The sequence below is a fragment of the Salmo salar genome, unplaced genomic scaffold (assembly GCF_905237065.1).
Source record: "Salmo salar unplaced genomic scaffold, Ssal_v3.1, whole genome shotgun sequence".
In the NCBI taxonomy this organism is placed as follows: Eukaryota; Metazoa; Chordata; class Actinopteri; order Salmoniformes; family Salmonidae; genus Salmo; species Salmo salar.
In genome coordinates this window covers 11,403-23,610 of record NW_025550547.1, presented here as the reverse complement: position 1 = coordinate 23,610, position 12,208 = coordinate 11,403, and the positions used below count along the sequence as shown (strand labels likewise).

At 40.6% G+C, this 12,208-nt stretch overlaps 1 long non-coding RNA gene across 1 annotated transcript; it reads left to right on the top strand.

The window, feature by feature from the left end:
* Positions 1–3,210: 3,210 nt before the first annotated feature.
* On the top strand, positions 3,211–10,871 carry LOC123739523 (uncharacterized). The gene is made up of 3 exons (XR_006767731.1): positions 3,211–3,310; positions 10,443–10,501; positions 10,711–10,871. It is a non-coding gene; the product is annotated as an uncharacterized lncRNA (long non-coding RNA).
* Positions 10,872–12,208: the final 1,337 nt, after the last annotated feature.

The following is a 12,208-nucleotide window of genomic DNA, read 5'->3' as shown; positions in this document are numbered from 1 at the left end:
TAACTTAATTGAAAAGTCATTACTTTATTACAATGCTAAACATTTTTTTAACATTTGTCACATAATGTAAAGCAATGAATTTGTAACCACTCTCGTCGGACTTCAGCTGCATATTTTCCCTCCATTTAAAAAAAATCTTAATTTTGAAGCCATGCCCATTTTCTGAAGAATTGTATTTGGGCTCCAAAAGCTAACACAGTGTCCACAGCTTGTTTTCATATGACATCTGGGAACTTTTGGCATACTAACTATATCCATACCAGTAAGCATACTCTAGGTACTCATTTTACTTTACAAATAGTGCGTTTATGTAGTCGAGTATTGCAACAGCTCTAGTCTACTAGTCAAGGATTTGATGATGGGTTGTCTAGTTGAATAAGATGTTAGCACTACAATAGCTCAAATAAGTGGAACTGGCTAGGATACTTGGAGAGGTTCGGGAAACGTCAGTGGGACGCAGCGTCTCACCTCGACAACATCCGTGAAATTGCAGAGCGCCAAATTCAAATTAAATTTGACTTTCATGAAGTCACAAGTTCAATACATCAAATTAAAGCTTAAGTTGTTGTTAATCCAGCCGGTGTCAGAGATTTCAAAAAGGCTTTTACGGCGAAAGCAAACCATGCGATTATCTGAGGACAGCTCAGCACACAAAAACATTACAAACAGTTAGCAGCCAAGTACGATTAGTCACGAAAGACAGAAATAGTAATAAAATCAATCACTTACCGTTGATCTTTGTATGGTTACACAATAAATGTTCATTTTGTTTGGATTAAAGTCCCTCTTGTATATCAAAAACCTCCATTTTGTTGCCGCGTTTTGTTCAGTAATTCAATGGCTCTAAATCGGTCCCAACGGGCAGAACAAATTCCAAGTATATCCGTAAAGTTCAGAAATATGTCAAACGATTTATAATCCATCCTCAGGTTGTTTTTTAGCCTAAATAATGAATAATATTTCAACCGGACAATAAGCGTCGTCAATATAAAGAATAACAAGAAAGGCGCGCTCTCGAATTGGCGCACCAAACAGGTTGGGGAATTTCCACTGGCCTCATTGAAACGGCTCATTCTCCCTAATTTTTCAGAATCAAGGCCTGAAACAATGTCTAAAGACTGTTCATAGCTAGTGGAAGCCATAGGGAACGGAATCTGGGTCCTATCCCTTTAAATGGTGGATAGGCTTTCAATGGAAGAACACCCATTTCAAAATGATAGCACTTCCTGGATGGATTTTCCTCAGGTTTTCGCCTGCCATTTCAGTTCTGTTATACACAGACATTATTTGAACAGTTTTGGAAACTTTTGAGTTTTCTATCCAAATCTACCAATTATGTGCATATCCTAGCTTCTGGGCCTGAGTAGCAGGCAGTTTACTTTGGGCACGTTTTTTCATCCAAAATTCCAAATGCCGCCCCCTATCCCAAAAAGGTAAGAGGTTTTCAAGATGGATAAGACAGTGAGGTCACTTCTACACTGTGGCCGTTTTGGTGGCCAGGTCATTGATAGTACAGGAACAGTGAAATGAGAGCCTTTCCTGTGTTTGATGTGCCCTTTGTCCCTACCAAACCCCTGGTTCTCTCATACATCTTTTTTAGAGGATATTTAATGATTCTTCTAGTTTATTGGACAGGCACTGCAGCACCTGACTGCATGTGCTGCCATAGAATGAATAGAACAGGTGTCCCTATTCAAGCCAATGATGGCATAATGTGTAGGCTGGTGGCTTTGAGTGTACCCATAAGAGCAGGAAGTAAAATACAATGCATTCTGTAAGTATTCATACCCCTTCACTTTTTCCACATCTTAGTTACGTTATAGCCTTATCCTAAAATTGATAACATTTGTCATTATGGGTTGTTGTGTTTGGATTTAGGAAACAAAGTGAAAACGGGTTGAGACATTTTTGCAAATGTATAAAATATAAACAGTGCATGTCAGAGCAAAAACTATGCCATGAGATCGAAGCAATTGTCCATAGAGCTCCGAGACAGGATTTTGTCGAGCCACAGATCTGGGAAAGGGTATCAAAACGTAGTTTTGAAGGTTCCCAAGAACACAGTGGCCTACATCATTCTTAAATGGAAACAGTTTGGAACCACCAAGACTCTTCCTAGAGCTGACCGCCCGGCCAAACTGCGCAATCGGGAGAAGGGCCTTGGTCCAGGGAGGTGACCAAGAACCCGATGGTCACGCTGACAGAGCTTCTCTGTGGGGATGGGAGAACCTTCCAGAAGACAACCATCTCTGCAGCGCTCCACCAATCAGGCCGTTATGGTGTGGTTCCCGAAGTAAAGCACATTACAGCCCGCTTGGAGTTTTCCTAAAGGACTCTGATCATGAGAAACAAGATTCTCTGGTCTGATGAAACCAAGATTGAACTCAATGGTCTGCATGCCAAGTGTCATGTCTGTAAGAAACCTGGCACCATCCCCTACAGTGACGCTTTTCAGCGGCAGGGACTGGGAGACTAGATTAACGGAGCAAAGTACAGAGGGTTCTTTGATGAAAACCTGCTCAGGACCTCAGACTGGGGCGATGGTTCACCTTAAAACAGGACAATGACCTAAGCACACAGCAAAGACAATGCAGGTTTGGTTTCGGGACAAGTGTCAATGTCCTTGAGAGGCCCGGACGAACATCTCTGGAGACCTGAAAATAGTTGTGGAGCTATGCTCCCCATCCAACCTGACAGATTTTGAGTGGATCTGCAGAGAAGAATGGGAGAAGCAGGTGTGACAAGCTTGTACCTAAGATGTGAGGCTAGACATTATGGGTTATTGTGTGTAGATTGAGGGGAATACACTTTTTAATTTTAAAATAAGTCTAATGTAACAAAATGTGGATCAAGTCAAGTGGTTTGATTACTTTCCAAATGCACTGTGTTTAAATTATGCTGTGTATTTATTCAGCTTAACTGACACAAAAGGCATTGCATTGCCACATCAGTTAACAACATTTGAATGAACTTTCTATATCGCCTTGAAAAAGATTGCATCACAATACCAGGCAGCCATTGCGAGTGTTCCCGTGAAATGACCAGTCAACTGCCAGGGTTAGAGGTTCCAAACCAAGTCCATTTCTGTGTGCTGCTGCATTGTTGCAAAGGCCAGTGTTTCCCATGACTATCTGCAGCCCTGTGCTCAACATGACAATGCCTTCATTAGACAAATGAAATTGTCCATTCAGCTTTTCCCCACCTGTGGCAACTGCTGCCTCCTAAAGCGTTTTTCTCTTTCACCAGGTGGTGACGGGTGACAGTGGTGTCACAGACGTGGACCATAAGGCCAAGCTTGTCTACGAGGACGGTAAGGGCTCACTGTTCACTTTTCTTTTTCTCTTTATACTTTTATCACTCTCTGTATCCTCTTTTTATATATTTTGCTTGGTTAACAATGATTTGAAAAAGATAAGCAGGAGAGCAATGGGGGGGGGTAGGATTTGCATACCCTGAATGGCATGCCAAATCACAACTACCGCTTTTGCTGGGCAGCCAGCGAACATCGATGGTACACACTTACACTCATTACGGCACTGTAAAAACTGCATAAGAAATTGCCGTTTGATTAAATAATTAGGGGCCGGTAGCTATTTCCTATTAGGGCTGGGAAATATGGCCAAAATATCAATGTTTTAATGTTTGGAAGCTATTTAGCAGGTTTTTATGTTTGTGAATAATACATGTTCTATATATGGTTTATGAATTGTAGGCCTGGGTGGTATTCTGTATATTTGGAAATAGCCACGGGACGATCTTTCAATACCTTTGGAACTATTGCTGACCGTTTTTCAATGTTTGTGTCAACGTAAGTAAATACCTGCAGTCAACTTGAGCGGAACGTTAGGCGGAACGTTAGGCGCACATTATTTTACATTATGAAGCTTACCGTAGTTCCCCAGAACAGTTGAGCCAGTCACGTGTTTGTAAATAGAACAATGGGGAGGGGGAGCGGGAGCAGCTGAGTCCAGCTGTTTGGCATGGGGTGTGTTTTATATTGAAAGTCAAGTTTTTTTTCTTTTCTCCAATATAGTGATCTGGGACATGCGACTTTAGTTTTTCTTCACAGAAAATGCATTAGCGCAACACAATCGGCAAAAAATGGCTTCATTTTCATCAAATGACAACAGAAGTGCAATGCTATTTAGTTGGCAGCCACAAGTAAATGAGCTTACAATGAAAAAGCAAGTTTGTTTTTGTAAAAAATATATTTTTTTAAATAAATAAAAAATGCATGGCCATCATATTTAATGTTTAATGTTTATCATAGAAACTGGATTATATACAATTCCTAATGTTTTGCTTGAAGTTAATCTTGCGTTTTACTGGTGAAAAGTAGGCTGGCTACACAGAGGTAGCTACACAAGTCAGAGTCGATTTCGGATGAAAAGCGTTCCCACAGTAAACTGCCTAATACTTGGGCCCAGAGTCAAATATTTGCATATTATTAGTAAATTTGGATAGAATACACTGAAGATTCTAAAACTGTTTAAAAGAAGTTCCTTCTTTTTCTCCTGGAATGAATACAGTATTGTCCGGTTGGAATATTATCGACGTTTTATGTTAAAAATACCTAAGGATTGATTGTAAACAACGTTTGACATGTTTCTACGACCCGGTAATGGAACATTTTGACTTTGTCTCTGGTACTGCGCTCGCACGTTATGCCTTTGGATAGTGATCTGAATGCACGAACAAAGCGGGGGTATTTGGACATAAATATGGAGTATTTTGAACAAAACAAACATTTCTTGTGGAAGTAGGAGTCCTCGGAGTGCATTCCTGACGAAGATCAGCAAAGGTCAGAGAATATTGAATAGTGTGGGACGGTCACGTCCCACCTAGCCCAGAGGTCAAGTGTGCCTTGAATTTTTAAGTAAATCACAGACCGTGTCACCAGCAAAGCACAATCACACCAGCTTCACGGTGGGAACCACACATGCGGAGATCATCCATTCACCTACTCTGCGTCTCACAAAGACACAGCGGTTGGAACCAAAAATCTCATTTGGACTCATCAGACCAAGGACACATTTCCACCGGTCTAATATCCATTGCTCGTGTTTCTTGGCCCAAGCAAGTCTTCTTATTATTGGTGTCCTTTAGTAGTTGTTTCTTTGTAGCAATTCAATCATGAAGACCAGATTCACGCAGTCTCCTCTGAACAGTTGATGTTGAGATGTGTCTGTTACTTGAGCTCTGAAGCATTTATTTGGGCTGCAATTTCTGTGGCTGTTAACTCTGCTGCAGAGGATAAGCTAAGAGTTAACTCTGGGTCTTCCTTTCCTGTGGCGGTCCTCATGAGAGCCATTTTCATCATTGTGCTTGGTTTTTTGCGACTGCACTTGAAGAAACTTTCAAAGTACTTAACCTGTTAGGGCTAGGGGGCAGCATTTGCACGTCTGGATAAAAAAATGTACCCGATTTTAATCTGGTTACTAATCCTACCCAGTAACTAGAATATGCATATACTTATTATATATGGATAGAAAACACTAAAGTTTCTAAAACTGTTTGAATGGTGTCTGTGAGTATAACAGAACTCATTTGGCAGGCAAAACCCTGAGACATTTTCTGACAGGAAGTGGATACCTGATGTGTTGTATTGACTTTAAACCTATCCCATTGAAAAACACAGGGGCTGAGGAATATTTTGGCACTTCCTATTGCTTCCACTAGATGTCACCAGCCTTTACAAAGTGTTTGGAGTCTTTTACTGTGAGATCTGACCGAACAAGAGCCATGGAACGATGATGTCCCATTAGACACCTGGCAGCCGCCGGAGTTCATGTTGGTACCCTCGTTCCAATACGTTATAAAAGAGGTATACATTCGTCCACCTTGAATATTATTCATGTTCTGGTTAAAAAAGGCCCTAATGATTTATGCTACACAACATTTGACATGTTTGAACGAACGTAAATATATTTTTTCCCCCTCGTTCATGACCGAGAAGTCCGGCTGGCTTAGATCATGTGCTAACAAGACGGAGATTTTTGGACATAAATGATGAGCTTTTTTGAACAAAACTACATTCGTTATGGACCTGTGATAGCTGGAAGTGACATCTGATGAAGAGAATCAAAGGTAATGGATTATTTACATAGTATTTTCGATTTTAGATCTCCCCAACATGGCGGCTAGTCTGTATCGCAACGCGTATTTTCTGGGCGCAGTGCTCAGATTATCAAAGTGTGATTTCCCAGTAAGGTTATTTTTAAATCTGGCAAGTTGATTGCGTTCAAGAGATGTAAATCTATAATTCTTTAAATGACAATATAATATTTTACCAATGTTTTCTAATTTTAATTATTTAATTTGTGACGCTGACTTGACTGCCGGTTATTGAAGGGAAACGATTTCCTCAACATCAATGCCATAGTAAAACGCTGTTTTTGGATATAAATATGAACTTGATAGAACTAAAAATGCATGCATTGTCTAACATAATGTCCTAGGAGTGTCATCTGATGGAGATTGTAAAGGTTAGTGCATCATTTAGCTGCTTTTATGGTTTTGGTGACCCTGTCTTTGACTTGACAAAACATTACACACAACTCTTGTAAATGTACTGTCCTAACATACTCTAAATTTATGCTTTCGCCGTAAAACCTTTTTGAAATCGTAAAACGTGGTTAGATTAAGGAGATGTTTATCTTTCAAAGGGTGTAAAATAGTTGTATGTTTGAAAAATTTGAATTTTGACATTTATTTGGATTCAAATTTGCCGCTCTTGAAATGCACCTGCTGTTGATGGAGTGCACCACGGGTGGCACGCTTAGCGTCCCCACCTAGCCCCAAGAGGTTAATGTTCCGCATTAACTGACCTTGTTTTAAAGTAATAATGGACTGTCGTTTCACTTTGCTTATTTGAGCTGTTCTTGCCATTATAAAGACTTAGCCCTATTAGGCAAAATACCATCTTCTCTATACCACCCCTACCTTGTCACAACACAACTGATTGGCTCAAATGCTTTAAGAAGGATAGAAATTCCACATTCACTTAACAAGGCACACCTGTTAGTAGCAAGGCATTCCAGGTTACTACCTCTTGAAGCTGTTTGAGAGTGTGAAAAGCTGTCAAGGCAAGGGTGGCTACTATGGATTTTTTTTTGGTTACTACATGATTCCATGTGTTTAATAGTTTTGAGGTCTTCACTATTATTCTACAATGTAGAAAATAGTCAAAATAAAAATCCTTGAATGAGTAGGTGTCAACTTTTGACTTGTACCTATCAAAGTTTGTCACAAAATATATTAGTGTGTCTGGTTCCATTTTTACATCGAACACAAGTAGGATCAAAATCTGAGAAAATTCTTCAGTTTGGCCCTGGACCGGTGAACCACGTTGAATTGAGGCAGTCTAGTGCTGTAAGAGGAAGAATGCACACAAATTCCCATGTGTCATCCCCAAGTTCCTCCTCAAATAATTTTCCGATCGCGACTTTAAAGGCAACAGAGTTCTTCAAGTCATTCATGTTACATCTAACATATTCCGGAAGCAGTGGGATTGAGGGAGGTTGAACTTTTCCTGTAGATAAGCAAAAAGGCAAATGTATCAAAGAATAATTGAGCAAGATAGAGGGCTAGTGAGTGCCAGGTGCCAAAAGCCCCATTTTAAAGATGGAGGAATAGAATGTTCCTAATTGATTCCAAATTTTAAGAGACTGCTTTGCAATTGGGTTAACACTTTTTGCCTTGGGACACTGGCAGAAAGGTGCACAACCAAGTGCAGCAGGTGTACATGATTAAGTCTCCGTCTGGACACAGAGTGGTGAGTAGGGTCAGTCTGTAGCCAATACAAAAGGGCTCTAAAATTTGCAGCCCAATAGTACAGTCGTGGCCAAAAGTTGAGAATGACACACATTAATTTCCACAAAGTTTGCTGCTTCAGCGTCTTTAGATATTTTGTCAGATGTTACTATGGAATACTGAAGTATAATTTAGAAGTGTTTCATAAGTGTGAAATGCTTTTTATTGACAATTACATGAAGTTAATGCAGAGAGTCAATATTTGCAGTGTTGACCTTTCTTGTTCAAGACCTATGCAATCCGCCCTGGTGTGCTGTCAATTAACTTCTGGGCCACATCCTGACAGATGGCAGCCCACTCTTACATAATAAATGCTTGGAGTTTGTGGGTTTTGTTTGTCAACCCGCATGTTGAGGATTGACCACAAGGCTAGGCTTCCCGCTAGCGGGACAACTTCCGGTGAAACTGGAGGGCGTGCAATTCAAATAAATAATCATAAAAATGATGGATATTAAACATTTAGGTACATGGTACAAGTGTCTTATATCTGTTAACCTCTGGGATATGTAGGACGCTAGTGTCCCACCTCGACAACAGCCAGTGAAATTGCAGAGCGCCAAATTCAAAACAAATCTCATAATTAAAATTCCTCAAACATACAAGTATTATACACCATTTTAAAGCTTAACGTCTTGTTAATCCAGCCACAGTGTCTGATTTCAAAAAGGCTTTGCGGCGTAAAGCATACCATATGATTGTTAGGTCAGCGCCTAGTCACAAAAAACATACAGCCATTTTCCAGCCAAAGAGAGGAGTCACAAAAAGCAGAAATGGAGAATGAATCACTAACCTTTGATCTTCATCAGATGTTACTCATAGGACTTCATGTTCGATAAAGTTCATATATCCAAAAATCTGTTTACATTGGAGCGTTATTTTCAGTAATGTTTGCCTCTAAAACATCCAGTGATTTTGCAGGGAGCGACATCAATTTACAGAAATACTCATCATAAATGTTGATATAAGATACAAGTGTTTTACATAGAATTAAAGATACACTTGTCCTTAATGCAACCGCTGTGTCAGATTTCAAAAAAGCTTTACGGCAAAAGCACACCATGCGATAATCTGAGTACAGCGCTCAGCCACCAAAACAAGCCATACAGATACCTGCCATGTTGTGGAGTCAACAAAAGTCAGAAATAGCATTATAAATATTCACTTACCTTTTGATGATCTTCATCGGAATGCACTCCCAGGAATCCCAGTTCCACAAATGTTTAAGCATATAATGTCACAAAAACCCAGAAGACAGCTAAATGCAGCACTAACCTTTGATCTTCATCAGATGACAACCCTAAAACATTATCTTATACAATACATGCATGTTTTGTTCAATCAAGTTCATATTTATATCAAAAACCAGCTTTTTACATTAGCATGTGACGTTCAGAACTAGCATACCCCCGCAAACTTCCGGGGAATTTACTAACAATTTACTAAATTACTCACGATAAACGTTCACAAAAAGCATAACAATTATTTTAAGAATTATAGATACAGAACTCCTCTATGCACTTCGATATGTCCGATTTTAAAATAGCTTTTCGGTGAAAGCACATTTTGCAATATTCTCAGTAGATAGCCCAGCCATCACGGGCTAGCTATTTAGACACCCAGCAAGTTTAGCCTTCACCGAAATCAGATTTACTATTACAAAAGTTTGATTACCTTTTGTTGTCTTCGTCAGAATGCACTCCCAGGACTTCTACTTCAATAACAAATGTTGGTTTGGTCCAAAATAATCCATCGTTATATCCAAATAGCGGCGTTTTGTTCGATGCGTTCCAGACACTATCCTAAAGGGTAAATCAGGGTCGCGAGCATGGCGCAATTCGTGACAAAAATCTAAATATTCCATTACCGTACTTCGAAGCATGTCAACCGCTGTTTAAAATCCATTTTTATGCCATTTTTCTCGTAAAAAAGCGATAATATTCCGACTGGGAATCTCCTTTTAGGTAAACAGAGGAAAGAAAACAAGGCTTTCGGTCGACGCGGGCACGAGCCTGAGTCTCACAGTACTGTAACCAGCCACTACCCAAATGCGCTACTTTGTTTCAGCCAGAGCCTGCAAAGCCACGATTCAGCTTTTTGCCGCCTTCTGAGAGCCCATTGGAGCCGTAGGAAGTGTCACGTTATAGCAGAGATCCTTTGTAATGGATAGAGATAATCAAGAAGGGGAAGAAATGGTCAGACAGGGTACTTCCTGTACAGAATCTTCTCAGATTTTGACCTGCCATATGAGTTCTGTTATACTCACAGACACCATTCAAACAGTTTTAGAAACTTTGGAGTGTTTTCTATCCAAAGCCAATAATTATATGCATATTCTAGTTACTGGGCAGGAGTAGTAACCAGATTAAATCGGGTACGTTTTTTATCCGGCCGTGTCAATACTGCCCCCTAGCCCTAACAGGTTAAGAGAAATTGGTGCACTTCAAGGGGCTTTTATACAGTTTAGTCCCCTCACTTCTCTTCGGTCTGTTCCATTTCTCTGGCCATCTCTCCCCTTTTTCTGTGGTATGACTCATGTCTCTCTGATGTAATAAAGCTGTCAAGTGGTTCTGTAAAGTGTCTCAACTGTGGCTTTGTGACTGACTGGTTTGTCTTGTCCCTCCACTCTATAGCGTCCTCTGATGAAGACAAGGCTTCAGGCGATGAAGGTCTTCCAGACGAAGATTCTGATGTAAGTGTTACTGCGACAAAGGGGCTGTGGGTGGGAGGGAATGCAGGTGGGTTGTGAAACGCCTACTCAAGTTTATACTGACGGTGTTGTAAAGCACGCTTTTGGTCTTGAACAAACACATTCTCACAGATCATTACGTTTGTTAGTTTGCCTTGTGAACTGCAGTCTTTTACTAAGTTGTGGGGTTGACCTGGGAATTTTGTCTGCAGAACTGGGAGGAGGATGAGGCTATGGAAGATGAGGATAGAGAAGAAGAGACGGAAGGCATGAGGACGGAATCCAAAGCTAACGGTGATTCCGACATGGAACCGGGAAACGAGAGCGAGGAAGAGTGATGCTCTTCAAAGGAAATGATCTCAAAATGAACACACACAAACGGACCTGAGAATTATGTACTTTCATTATATTTTCATGCTTTGTTTTTATTGTATCAGAACAAAATGGTTTTACAAAAACAAATGGAAAGGCATGTGACCGGCTGAACGAGGCCATGTCTTTTCTCGGGACAGCCACAAAGGTGGGAACGTTATATCCCCACAACCAAGCTGAAAGCCCCATATTTTGACTCTTTTCCGGAGATTCAAGCCCCATGTTTCTGTCCCAATCTCCTGATTTCTCCACTTTGTCTGTGGTTCTGGGTGTAAATCAAGTGTGACCCCCCCCCCCCCCTCCGCCCCACTGCTTGTTCCAGAGAAATGGTGGCCTTGTTACCTGGCATGGGATGCATCCAAATTTTACATACACTTAGGTTGGAGTCATTAAAACTCGTTTATCAACCACTCCACAAATTTCTTGTCAACAAACTATAGTTTTGGCAAGTCTGTTAGGACATCTACTTTGTGCATGACACAAGTCCTTTTTCCAACAATTGTTTAGACTGATTATTTCATTTAATTCACTGTTTAACAGTTCCAGTGGGTCAGAAGTTTACATACACTAAGTTGACTGTGCCTTTAAACAACTTGAAAATTCCAGAAAATTATGTCAGAAGCTTCTGACATTTGAGTCAATTGCAGGTGTGTCTGTGGATGTATTTCAAGGCCTATGGGAAAATCTAAAGAAATCAGCCAAGACCTCAGGTCTGATGAAACAAAAATAGAACTGTTTGGCCATAATGACCATCGTTATGTTTGGGGGGGGGGAAGGGAAAACCATCCAAACCGTGATGCACGGGTGGCAACATCATGTTGTGGGGGTGCTTTGCTGCAGGATGGACTGGCGCTCTTCACAAAATAGATGGCTTCGTGAGGAAGGAAAATTATGTGGCTATATTGAAGTAACATCAAGACATCAGTCAGAAGTTAAAGCTTGGTCGCAAATGGGTCTTCCAAATGGACAATGACCCCAAGCATACTTCCAAAGTTGTGGCAAAATGGCTTATGGACAGCAAAGTCAAGGTATTGGAGTGGCCATCACAAAGCCCTGACCTCAACCCTATAGAGAATTTGTGGGCAGAACTGAAAAGGCGTGTGCGAGCAAGGAGGCCTACAAACCTGGCTCTGTCAGGAGGAATGGGCCAAAATTCACTCATCTTTTTGTGGGAAGCTTGTGGAAGGCTACCAAATACTAATTGAGTATATGTAAACTTCTGACCCACTGGGAATGTGATGAAAGACATAAAAGCTGAAATAAATCATTCTCTACTATTATTCTGACATTTCACATTCTTAAAATAAAGTGGTGATCCTAACTGACCTAAGACAGGGA